Raw genomic sequence first — 13,955 nt, 5'->3', positions numbered from 1 at the left:
TACGATTTTTCCTGAAAATGAAATCACAGCTGTAAACTTCTTGTAATGAAGGAGAATTTACATTTTAGATGCACTGCACTGTGTCAATAAAATGCTATAAGACTGGATATACACAGCTTACTTTATTCACTAATCGAGCTGCAGACAACCAAAGTCAACAGAAAAAATCTCTGCACATTAACAATAACTGTTGTGAAAGTAGAGAGAGGTTTTTGTTTGTAATTAACATGGGTGTAGGAGTGTGTCATGTCATAGTTTGATAGCTGAAAGAAAGAAAAGACCTGGGTGTTTGAACATGCACAGTACACCTGACCAAGACCAGTTGAAAGACCAGTTGAGCTGATTGAACCAGTAAGGGAGTGGGTAGCTTTCCTCCATTCAAGTTCCTGAGAGGCCCGATACAAAAGTCCCTTTCTGTATTCTAATAAAAAAAAGACTGTGTCTGTCTTCACTCCCACTTAAAAAAACTAAAAACATATTTTTCACTGCAGCAGTCATGGAACAATGGAAATATTCCCTTCCAAAAAAATCTGATATCCACCATTTGAAAAAGAAATCACTCCTACTCTTGAATGTATTATTTTCTCATTAATGTAAAGCACATTTTGGTGCAGAGAGCTTTACCTGCAAATGCAGATGGTTTTCATCAGTTTTCTTAAATACTGCCAACGGCGGCAGCTTCCAAAATATATGATTTTTTGATTGAATAAAACTCTCCGACATCTATTTATAAACCGACAGTTAACACATAGAGCCCGAGCTTGTCAACGCGTGTGGAGTTTTAAGAGTTGGATTAATGTTTTATGAATTGTTCTGTCACTTTACGACTGGATACCATTCAGGACTGTAATTCTGAATCATTCGATCATCAATCAATCGAAATCAGATGAAGGATGTTTCTGAAATTGAAGAATTGTTGGTCTTTCTTCTGCCAGTGTTCGGTGGTAGCACATCTTAAAGGAATAGTTTGACAATCTGGAGAAGAAGCTTACTTGCTTTCTTAAAGGGCCAGTTTGTAGGATTGAGTGGCATCTAGTGGTGAAGCTGCCAATTGCAACTAACTGAACACCACTCACGTCTTTGGTTTCCTATATTCAGGTGATTATAAAAACACACCGTTTAATATTATATTCAGTAACACACTGGATTTAACTTTTCTTACAATTTACCTAACGTACTTAAGTCAGGTACATTACATAAGTTATGCTTTATTTATGTACTTAAGTTACATCAGGTACGTAGCTTTATTTTGAAATTCTAATCACATATGTATCCTTGCTAACTTAACTGTTGTATATGTATATATGTTTATGCTAAGCTAAACCAAGAGTGTGCTGGCTGTAGCTGAAATTTAATCAATTATATGAGAGTGGTATCGATCTTCTCATCTATCTATATCTGTAAGTGAACATTTGCATTCTTAAACAACATTAGTTCAAACTTCTGTATTCCTCCCACTGGTTTCTTTTTGTCACTTCATGAGAAAAAGACATTGATTATATAAGAGAAAGAGAAACTTGAAGAAATGATGACACAAACACTGGACATCAGCCCTGAGCCCCCCCGATGATGAGGTTTGTTTCACTATTGAGAATATTTGTTCTGGGAACAACGGTGTTAACTGTCCTTGAAGCAAAACTAAAGTGCTAAAGTATGCGGACACTGAGTGATTTCTGACCTCTTTAGGTCACCAGCTGGAGCTTCCTGAGAGGACAATGGCACTGAAGAAGATTTTATTGTCAGACAGAATGTTTTATCCATAAAGGCGTCTTGAATTCATAAAGAACACATTAAGGTGTTTGGATCCTGTAAGACAGTGTTTCTTAAAGTTTTTACAAAGTGTTCCACCTCAGAAAATAGTGTTACTGTAGGTTTCCTACCTTGTCTCCCCTCATTGAGTGATACATTTGATCTGAAAATAAGTAAACTTTCATTTCAAACAGATGGATAAACTGAGTTAACTTGGGTTTACCTCCACTATGCCCCTGGTTAAAATACAGTAGCATAGGCCAACTCTACCCAGTTCACACAGAAGGGAGGTTTATTCCTAATAAGGATTATTTATTGTTGAATCCTGAACAGAACCGGTTCAAGAACCAGCGCTAATTTGGTGGTTTCATTAAAAACATTTGTCACGTTTTGAGTATTTAATTTCAGAGATTCCTCTGCGTACCACCAGTGGAACACGTACCATAGTTTGACAACGAGTGCTGTAAAAAGAATCACCTTTTTTCCTCTTCAGTCTGAAGTAGTAGGTTGAAATAGTGGTTATCCTGTTATAATCACGTCATGAATGCATTCAGGGACGTCGATCATAATCCTGCATTAATATTTCATCTCTAAACTAGTTTTTTGTGAATATTATGTAATGCAGCTAAAATGTTTATAGAGTTTGTTCAGTGCAACTTTTTCCTGACGTTAAAACAAGTAAATCTGTCCTACTGTCACTTTTCTAACCATTTTGACATCATTTCGTACATACAGTTCGACCAGGCTTTGCATTGCTTATCAAATTCTGTAGCATTTCTTGTCATACTGTTTGAATCAGAAAAGGGTACATTTAAATTTTTTGGATTTAAGCATCAGAATGAAAGACATCAACAAAAGTTCATGTATTTTTTAGCTGTTTGTACTTTTTATGTAACTTCCATCCCATCTGTTCTTCTTCCCTCAGTCGACACAACAACAAGGGCTATTTGTTAGTAAATGAGCATCTTTATGATTTCTTCCTTCAGAAATAAGCATAAAATGATCCTATCTTTAAAAGAAGTTTCATAAAGTTCTCATGTGGAGCAGCCGGAATGGATTTCATCCTGCTGTGGATTTTTCTTTCAGTTCATCATTTCTCCAGAGGGTTCACGGACCTGGAGGTCACAAAGCATGGGGCAAGATAAGCTCTCTGTGTGTCTGTGCTTGCATGTCGGCGTAAAGGGGCTGTTGGATGATGTCATGTGACTAATTGGAAGCAGCATAGGTGTGTGTGTGTGTGTGTGTGTGTGTGTGTGTGGTGTGTGTGTTTAAGGATAATAAATGGAGTTGAAGGCATCGGGGAATGGAGCTCTTTTGTTGACAGGATGAGCTTGTTGCTGTAAATCACTGAGGCTGTAAATCTACACACACACACACACACACACACACACACACACACACACACACACACGCTCACACACACACACACATAGTAACCACCTCAGACTAGTGCATGCAGCACACCTCTTCAAGAAATAAGGATTCATCCAACAGCTGTTTCACCAACACACACACACACACACACACACAGCAAATTGTCATTCAGATTATGGTGTTGGACAAACACATATCAGTGAGAAGATATACTAGTTTAATCACGTATATATATAATTTATTCTCTTTACAGTGGACCTCTACAACTATTACACTCACGCTAAAGGGTCAATTCACCCAAATCAAACCAATTACACTCAATTTCTTTACTACTTCGCTATTTCTTTGGTTGAAAAACAAAACAAAAAGCTAGCACAGTTACTGTAATGGTGGACGTGACCAGAATCTAAGAGACAAATATCTGGGTGACGAATAACTTGCCTTACTGGCCATTATGAACCATTAAGTTTCGCTTATTGTGTGCTTGAACAGTTGAACTTCATACAAACTCACTTAACCATTCATTATTTAACTGACTGAAAAAGAAGAAGACAGAAGAATGAATGGAGAATACGGGTTAAAGCAGTGGTTCTCAGACGGTGTGCAGTGGGATTTTGATGGTGACAACCACAAATTATTATGGCAATATAAAAAGTTATAAATTAATATTTAATTTACTATTTAAGTCCTTTGTACACACTAAATACCTAATTTTTAATTTTGTGACTTGTCTGGTTTAAATGGGTGTGTTGTTTCAAATGAATTATTTACTTATTTTATTAAGTATTTCATTATTAATATAGTTTCTTATTAAAGTTTATTTTGCATTAGTGAAATATGTTTACAGGGAGATAAACATTTTGTATGGATATGAATACTGATGTAACTTGAGATTTTGTCCTGCCCTTTGGTGCACTGGGCACAAACAGTTTAAAAACCACTGGGTTCAGGTGACATAATATTCACACAGCAAGCTGCCTTAATACAGCCTGCAGGTATTAAAGTGTCGAACAAGCTGATGTTGTGAGACTGAATCTAATCACTGTAACTTATATTGAACAACCAGCTATAATCTTGTGGTAATGTTAGTAAGTAATGTTCCATGAAGCCACAATAATGACATTAATGCTTCTGTTCCTCATCAAACTGACGGCTGTCTGTTCCTGTCGCAGCAACTTGTTGATTCTCTGTCAACCTTCATTCTCTCTCTGGAAGAGAACGCCTGCTTCCTGTTTTGTGTTGTGGAGCCATTCAGCAGATTTCTCTTCAAATTACAGTGAGGAGTCTTTTCAGCAGGGGTGTTGTTTGTTTACAGTGATTATGCTAATATGTCTGAATTAATGGGGTAGTGATTTATTGATTGTGATTAAATGCTGCATGTAGCACCCTTAATTACACCACAAAGAGCCCTTTACACCTGGAAAATCTTACACACTCAGACTGTGTCCAAAAAATAAACCATCTAGTTTGTGTGATTTGTGACTTTACACCTCTCTCCTCCAGCTCTCTGTGATCACCTGTTTTAATGCAGCCAGATTCATGATTCAGCTGTTCTCATTTACATATTTTCCAGTTTCCTTTGGCAGACACAAAGAACTAGTCCAAAATAAGTCATTTAATTGCAGCTAATGAACACTACATGTTAACCAGCAGCCATTCTCCAGCTGCGCTCATAAAATCATTATTTTATAATTGAATCCAGGTTAATGACAACAGCTCTGCTGTGTTTTTGGCTACACTGACATTAACCCTCACTGGGCAGCTAATATTATTGTTTTCCCTGCAATGTTTTAGGATTTATACAGTCCGGAGATGGTTTTGAAAGTTCTGTTTTTTGGGTGAGAAAAACAGAATAAATTCAAACTGCATAATGTGGACAAATTCCCAGACACAGACACCTTTACTAAATCTCCAACTCCTCAAACTCTACACGCGTCGGTGTGATACTGCGATAAAGCGAGCTGAGTGAGTAAGAATTATCTATCTATCTATCTATCTATCTATCTATCTATCTATCTATCTATCTATCTATCTATCTATCTATCTATCTATCTATCTATCTGTATCTATATATGTGACACTAAAGGCCTTTGTCTTTTCTGTCTGAAATTTCCATGAATTTACGTTTTGGAACAAGATCATTTTTTTGCATTTTTCTCATCACACGCTAACCTCCACTGCAACCTGGGGTCGTTGAGGGTGAATCATTTCATTGACTAGAAGGTACCACAATGAGAGAATGTGTAAGGATTACTCTCTGTTACATTCTGTTCATAGATTTCACACTCTTTAATCTACCTTAGAGACAGTTATGAAATGAGTAGATCTTAACAGTCTGGGATCCTTGGGTCTACATTTTATCAAATACCCGTCCGTGGCCTGATGTGCATCAATTTCCTTGAATACCAAAAAGGTTGAGAGCTGTTGTGGATCAGCATGTGTATTACACGGCGAGAGACTGGGCTCAGCTCAATTCAACTCGATTTATTCATGTGACATTTCATTTGTTTTGAAAGCACAAAATATGTAAACAATAGAAATAACAGACATGGTATTTTATATTATTGAGTGTAAACCGTTCACAGTACAAAACATCCAATAAAATTCATTTTGATGATGTTTTATGAGACTTAACCCACCGTGCCACCCGTCCTTTCAAAAGCAGTTACACACTTCATTACACACTCTGTATTCAAAAACACACACACTCCCCAGCAGTTAGTGCGTGTATCAGTGACAATAAAACCAAACATCTGCACTACACGCTTTATTAGACCACAAAGACAAACTCTATTAATCTCACACTGCTGGCATTCCTTTATAACGTGTCGGCATCCTCACCACTTATGCAACCATTGTCGAGGAGTCTGAACCATTTACAATGAAGCGCGTGAACGTGGAACAGATTTACACTTCACTGAACAAAGGACACACTGCCAGCTTCCTTATGGTCCATCCCCTCACACACACACACACACACACACACACACACACACACACACACAAACACACACACACACACACTCCTCAGTGACAAGTGTTAACATTTAATTCAACCACAATTGAACCAGCGACCTCCTACTGAGTCCATCTAATGACCCATGGACCCCCACTGCTGCAGGGACAGACACACACAGACACACACACACACACACACACACACACACACACACTAAGAGTACCACCTGAAGCTGACAGAACATGAACTCGAGGAACCTTGAACTAAAGCAGCACTCAGGAACTAAAAAGTAGATGGTGGGAGAGAAAACAGAGAGAGACAGAACGAAACAGAAGGGGTGTAGAGGAGGAGAAAGGAGGGAGAGAGAGAGAGAGAGAGAGAGAGAGAGAGAGAGAGAGGGAAGGGGCAGAGAGAGGGTGAGCGAGCAGCAGATCCTGAACCCGTCTTGTTGTGTTGATGTTTTCTCTGGCAGCTCGTCGGTTTGAGCTGCACTCACTGAGGGGGTTCATGAGAAACTGACGCTCATCTGGTTCTGAGAGCAAAACCTCCATCTGACAGGGGGAGGGACGAGGGACGGGGGGAGGAGGGAGGAGGAAGGAGAGGAGAGGAGAAGGGACTAGAAGAGGGGAGGCAAGTTACAGAAACAGTCGGATTTATGCTGTTTTTATATAACATGTATTTCAGATATTTCAGGACAAAGACTTCAGATAGGGAGAGGGAATCCCCAGCAGCAGCGCAGTGGGATAAAAGAAAGTCTTTTTCTCTTTTGTCTAGTAATTACATCCAAAGTCTGAAACAGAAACAGAAACAAAAGTGTCTGATGTTTCTGCAGCTGAATGTCAGTCCAAATGCTCCAACCAGGAAACCAGGATGTAGGGTCATATATCACTAACACACTGCCAGCTTTGGGTTGGAAATATGGTTGGGCCAGGGTGGGGGGAGAAATCTGATTACTGACCATTTGCTGGTAAACGTGGGCTTTAGAGTAATCAGGTTATTGCAGTGCATGTAAACTTGCTCTCTGATTTCCTGCCTTAAATCTGATTTGTGTTCAAACAGCCGAGACAAACTGGAATATCATGAAGGCTTGAAGAGAGGAGACGAAATATTAGAAAGAGAGGAGAAAAGACAAGAAGAGGAAAGAAAGGGAGAGAAGGCAGCTCTGTAATTAAAGGTTATATATGTGAGATTTTAACATTAATATAGCAGCAAACAATTGTTTGCTGTGTAAATATATAGTGGATTTATGTTGTCCTGACATCATGTTGTCACACTCCCTTTGCCTGTGTTGCTATCCTCTCTGTGTGTGTTTACCAATCGGGTCCAGATGTGTGCAGATGTATGTGAGTCCCTCTGTTTCCAAGTAGAGACGGAAACTGTTGTTTTTCTCATCGGCGTCGGTTGATTGAGGATTTATTGTGATCAAACCGGAGTTGGTGATTGTTGGAAGAGTGGAAATACTAACAAAGACGGTTTCTGTGAGTTTTATTTTGTTTCTGTGGACTTTACGAAGAAGTTACGATGTTACAACGTCATGTGAGTTAAAATGACTGTTTTTGTCTCTGGAGTTTGGTGGTGAGCGGTAACGACATTATGGCTTCTAAAGGTCTATCTCCACATTTCAGTAATATTGTCAGAAACTTTGACTAACAATCTCAGCCTGTCAGTGGCAACAAGAACAATTTTTAGTGGACGTACTTTGACGGGCGTGTTTGATTAGCTAATGTTGCCGCCATTGTAGTTTGTTTTTGTGAACATTTTCACAGCAAACTTGGTGAATTACGACTTTATTTCAACCGTTGTTGGAAAGACTAACAAAGACATTTTGGTGAGTTTTATTTTATTTCATTCATCCGTGTGTTTTCTGATTATCTGCCAGGTAAAATTACTGGTTTTGTCTTTGGAGTTTGGTGTGCCATAGCGCCCATTTGTTTTGGTCTGAGATGTTGCTGCTCTACTGCGACATCTAGTAGTAGTTAATTCTTTTATATATAACCTTTACGCAAAAGTATAGAAGTGAGCACAGAGAATAGACACAGTAATATAAAATCTCAATATATATTGTTACAGTTTACAGATGTTGCTGTTTTTGTGTGTACTGAAGTTGTTGTGTTGCAAAGTTTAAAACAGTGGAGTAGACTGAATGAATGAAAAAGCCGGCGACTCTGGAAGATGATGTAAAACTGAATCACAAGCCAAAGTTTCTACAAGCAGAATCATGTTTCCGCCGTTTTTTCTGACGTGAAACTTAAGATCTGCAACAACAGAACACGCAACGTGAAAAAAAAAAAACCCTGGTGTTACTCAGCAAAGACCGCGGGTCAGAACAGATGTGAGTGTAACACTGTAACAGATGGACTCCGAGCTACCAGACCAACAACATCCAGCCTCTCAGCCTGTCACCGGGGCCGGTAAACCTGGAGAACCAGCATCCCTGCCCTGCCTGTGCGTGTGTGTGCATGTGTGTGTGTGTGTGTGTGTGTGTGTGTGTGTGTGTAGTGACTTTTCATCCACTAAGCCAGGTGCTCACCTGTGTCTGAGAACTCAACTCAAACAGCATTTTCCCACACCTAACAGCTCCAACATACAAACAACATCAACAACCAGCTGTTTGTTTGCTCCCGAATGTCATGGCAACCGCTCCACACTACAAACTTTTTAGTTTCATTTCAAGCAGCTGTCGAGGTATTGCATCTAAATTAGAAAAAGTTTGATACTTTCTTTTTGAATGTTAACATCCACAGTGTTCTGTAGTCCTTTAAACAGACTGTATAGAAACATCTCCCACATGTTTTTCCAGTGGAACAACAAAAAGGAAGGATTCTGTAAATGTTCCAATAAAGCAAGCACACAGGTTCAGACACCTTTCCTACCCTAAAGGGACCTTAAACTAGAAACCAAACCTTCATTTTACATTCTCAATTTAAAGCTCTTAGAAACACCCATAGCACAACTCCAGATGATGAATCCCAGCTGTTATATTAAACCTACCTGACTGGATGAAGAACCGGTTATTCCCAACTGTCACTCTGAGTCCTCCACACCACAGTGCCTCAGCGGACGAGTCATATCCAACACTGCTTGTGAGCTCCCCTGCTCGCCTTTCTTTCTGTGTTACTGTGTGTGTGTGTGTGTGTGTGTGTGTGTGTGTGTGTGTGTGTGTGTGTGTGTGTGTGTGTGTGTGTGTGTGTGTGTGTGTGTGTGTGTGTGTGTGTGTCGGTGGGTTTGGCAGCTGTCTGTTCGGTCCTGATAGCATTCAGTCGTGCAGCAGCAGCTCCAGAGGGTTTCACAGAAACGTCAGAGGCTGGAAGCACAACAGTGAATAAAAGTTCCCTCCTGTTTTCTTCTCTCAGCTCTCCTCCTCACATCTCCTCCTTTCTCCTTCTCTGCCACACGCTGCCTCTCCTCTCCTCTCCTCTCTTCTCCTCTCTCCCTCTGCTTCTTCTCCACTCCCTCTTTTGTGTTTCTCTCCTCCTCTTTCAACACTTCCCACTCTGACAATCTGCTCTTTTCTGTTTGTCAGCTTCAATTAATGCACCTAAGGATCACCTCCTCCTTCCTCCCTGCTCCTGCTGATGTCTTTCTGGTCTTCTGTCTTAATTATTTAGCTCGTAACACTCCTTCTCCTGTCCGCTCTGCTTCTCCTCGTCTGTCTCCACTTTATGTCTTTCTTTCTCAACTCTTTTTTTTCTCACGTTCTGCCTTCGTCTCTCCCTCCCTCAGCGCCCTCAACACTTGTCATTCTCAATTTCTTATCTGTATCTCTAACTCTTTATGGCTCTCCTCCTTTACCCTCCTCTCCTCTTTTACTCCCACCCCTCTCTTCTCTTTCTTTTATTCTGTCCATTGCCTCTCTGTCATCTCTGATCTGTCATTTTCCTTCTTTCCTTCCATGTGACTCTTCTTTCTGTGCTCTCTCTTTTCCTCCGCTACATTAAATGTCTCTCTTTCTCTCTGCTCTCCCGTGGGGACACTTTCTGTTTCTCCCCCCTTCCTCTGTTTCCCAACAACTGTCCTCCAGTCTTCTCAAACTCCTCTTTCATCTTCACTTTCCACTCCTTCCCTTCCACTCTGCTTTCTTTCTCAATGTTCTTGCTTTTTCCTTTTCTTCTGCGTTTCAGAGTAAATGTAAATGTTTCAGAACTTCATTCTCTTACTTTCCTTCTCTCTTTTCTTCCCCTCCCCCCACCTCCGCTTGGCGAGTATCATGTTTGGCAGATTGGCTTCAAACTAAAGAACCTGGCTCCAGCACAGACCACATACATCACTAACACTGCTGCTTTATGTCCTGATTGATGGCCATGCCTTTGTGAAAATAAACACTGCATACTGAAAGTGGACTCATCACATCAGTATGTTACAATCTATATGGTTGGATGAGCTTCGTAGCCATGAGAGGATGTAAACCTCGAAATCAAGCGAATAAAAGAAAGAAACAGGAGCATTCAATATTTAAATATATGTGGGAAAAAGTAATCATTAGTTCAGTGGTATAATCCTGAACCAAACATACACATGTAAACAAACATTTAAAGGATCATTTCACCCTAATTTAAAGGTCCAATGTGTAGGATTTAGCGGCATTTAGCTGTGTAGTTGGAGATTGCAACTAATTGGCTTACCCCTCATTTAGTAGACCCTCTTAAATGTTACACACTGGACCTTTTAAGAACACTTGTAGTATCTGCCATGTAGGTAGTTTTTATTGGCTCGGGTCTTCAGTTGTCTCTCTGAAATTTCTGCCATCAACCCAAAACAATTTGGGTAAATATCAAAGAAGAACCGGCACTATCTGTTCGGTTTGTCTGTCCTGGACTGCTGTGTAAACATGGCGTTTCAAAGAAATGCTCGTTCTAAGGTAACAAAAACGCAACAATTCTTATTTTCAGGTGATTTCACACCTATTAAAAACATACCTATGAATGTTATATTCCATTTCTACTAATAGATCCTACTAAATGTTACACACTGGACCTTTAAAGATTACAGGAGACAACAACAGTTAACATACTGGACGGGCCTTCATGGTGTATGCGGTTCTAAATCAGTTTGTGTGAGCTCTGTTTACTGTCACGTTCTGTTTGTCGTTGTTTTGTTGTTTTTGACTGTTTTTCAGCCATTATCACGCCCACATCAGAGACTCACAGAGTCATCAGACAGAAATGCTTGTGAGTGCAAAGTATGCAGCGTTGTTAAAAGCAGCTCCGTCTAGAAGCTTTCCCATGATGCCCTGTGAAAAACCTCATAAGACTGTGCAGCCTGACTGAGTCCTTGAACTTGCAATTAGTCTCAGAGTTGTTGTGTCCCAATCAGCCTGTTGGGAGAAACTGTGATGTGGGGACGTTGACACCAGTTTTAAGGTTCATGTTGGACGGCTTAATGTAGTCGTCCTTTAACGAGCTGAGGTTGTCTTTAAGGTCCCTTTTGTTTGGTTTGTTTGGTAATTAGCAGGATAATAAACTCTGGTGCAAACTTAAAGGACAGGGGATCAAGTGATTAGCTTGTGGTGTGGATCCAGGAATGTTTTAGTTTGTCTGTGTCTACATATAAATATATATATGCTACACGGCCAAAAATATGTGGACACCCAAACAAAGTATGTAGGCAGTCAGTCAGCTACTACAACAGCATCCCCTCTTCTGATTTCAGGCTTTACATAAGATTTTGGAACCAGGCTGCAGGAAAACTACTGTATTTCTATATGCACATTCACTAAGAGTTATTGTCTAAAATATCATCGTATTCAACAAAGACGCCCGGTTTGAATGCAGATTTTCTGTTATTAAAATATCAAATTTAGAGGATCGTACAGCCCTTGTGGAGGTATTTGACCACAGCGTTTTCGAAAGTATGACTTTAAGTGGGAGCTGTTGTCTAATTTTATTCTAGTGTCTTTGTTGGAGCACCATCTGAAGGTACTGTTTTCATTATACTGCAGGTATATAGAGACAATTGATCTAACTGACAGTTAATATTGTCAGTCCTGTTTTCTTGTAACCCTTCTAACTATTAATGAATCTTTACATTAGCCCTCTTTCTAACCTGCTCGAACTGTTTATGGTAGCTCATCTTTTCCTATGTTTTCCTTTGTGTTTCAACCAAAAATTATTTCCACAGTATCACAGTTACTTCCAGTAAAAGCCTCAAAGACCAAAGATTGCTGTTTTCAACCCTTGTTGGTGTTCGTGTGTTTAGCTCACTGAGATTTAAACCTGATTGTTACACAGTGAACATTTGAACATTTCACATCAAGTTATTTGATCTGTGTTGAGGAATGTTTGCAATCAGATGCAGTTTTAAAGGAAAATTCCTTGTAGTTATTAAAACTTTTCATCAGTTATGATAACATTGTACTCTGGCTCCAACAGACTTATGTGATAATTAGGTTTGCTGTTCTTAGTTGAATTGTCTAACTTATTATTGTAAAACTATCAGTTCTTGGATGTCACAGTGTACATTCTTTGGAAAATAGTCGACACAATGACCATAAGTTTGATGAAAAATAAACAACTTTGATTGGGTTGAAATAAATATGTAAGGAAGTTTTGAAGTGTACTGACTGTAATACAACAGTCAAATGACCAGTAACCTTAAACCTTAACAATATTCTGCAGAAAACTGTCAGTTAATAATGTAAATATAAATGATTTATGATTAATCGGCTACAACCTGCGAAGCTACAATAATAATATGATACGAATGTTTCTCACATGATTCTGTGACAGGATGGATGTTTGTCCGTCAGCTGCCTGTGTTTGATATATATGTAGGATCTGATGCGATAGATGAGACACACACCTACAAACACACCCACACAAGGTTTAAAATACACAAATATTTCTGTAGAGATCTCTTAACACACACATATACAAATGCACACTCACACACACACACATATACAAATGCACATACCGCACACACCCACACACACCATCAGTTGGCTCTTAACGCTCAAATATACACTGATATTTACTTCAGCTGGCACATTCATCTCATAAGTACCACACGCACACACACACACAGACACACACACACACAGACACACACACACACAAACACACACACACACACACACACACACACACACACACACACACACACACACACACACACACACACACACACACTCACACAGACACATGGTAGGCAGAGATAAGGAGGAAGAGACGAGTGCATCCTGTGTATCTGGAGGCCGTTGCTGCTCCACTCCCTAATCACACACTCACTAACAGCTGACTGTGCAATGGTGTGTGTGCGCGCTGTTACTTCTATCTTTGCGAGGACCAATTTGAGTTTATTTGAGGATGTTCTTGTCGAGTCTTCACTTGTTCAGAGTGCCGTTGGAGGGTTTAGACTTAATCTTAGTCTTTTCCTTGGTGTCATGGTTTGGAAACCTCTCTGTAAAGAATCAGAAACTCCCTCAATCAATTTGTTAAATGGTCTTGTAGTAGTAGTGTTGGTGAGTCACAGCTTAACCCTGTACAGCAGACACTTACAGCGGATAACCAGAGCGACTTTAAATGTCGACTCTCTCCCTCCCCTTCTTGTTTTTATCTGAAGTTATTGTAGAGGTTGTTTATCTTTGTGTTGTTTTTATTGATCTCTCTTTGTAAGTCCTGATCTTCAGAGCCCGGAGCACTTTTACCTTTATCTTTATCATTTATCATGTTTGTATTATGTTTGTCTACTCTCTGAATTGTTTGTTGTTTCCAGAGGAATGCCTTCTCTTTTACTGCAAACCAAATCTACCATTGGCTACAAACCTTAAACCTTTCAACTTCTAATAAAGTGTAATTCAGTAAGTAATTCATCTAAATAAACTATAATATTGTTAAATGAAGGTCAAACATGTTATATAAAGATTATATATAGT

The 13,955-nt window shown here is 39.5% G+C and overlaps 1 protein-coding gene across 1 annotated transcript in view; it reads right to left on the bottom strand.

Moving 5' to 3' along the window:
* ripor3 (RIPOR family member 3) overlaps nt 1-9,839 on the bottom strand; it is a 61,317-nt gene extending 51,478 nt beyond the window's left edge. The window contains exon 1 of the mRNA XM_051415629.1: nt 9,074-9,839. The gene's annotated coding sequence lies outside the window, so the exon portion shown is untranslated. The remainder of the gene's footprint in view (nt 1-9,073) is intronic.
* Nucleotides 9,840-13,955: the final 4,116 nt, after the last annotated feature.

Source organism: Dicentrarchus labrax, unplaced genomic scaffold (genome assembly GCF_905237075.1).
Source record: "Dicentrarchus labrax unplaced genomic scaffold, dlabrax2021, whole genome shotgun sequence".
Taxonomy (NCBI): domain Eukaryota; kingdom Metazoa; phylum Chordata; class Actinopteri; family Moronidae; genus Dicentrarchus; species Dicentrarchus labrax.
The sequence above is the reverse complement of the archived record's forward strand: the minus strand, read 5'-3'. Positions and strand labels throughout refer to the sequence as shown.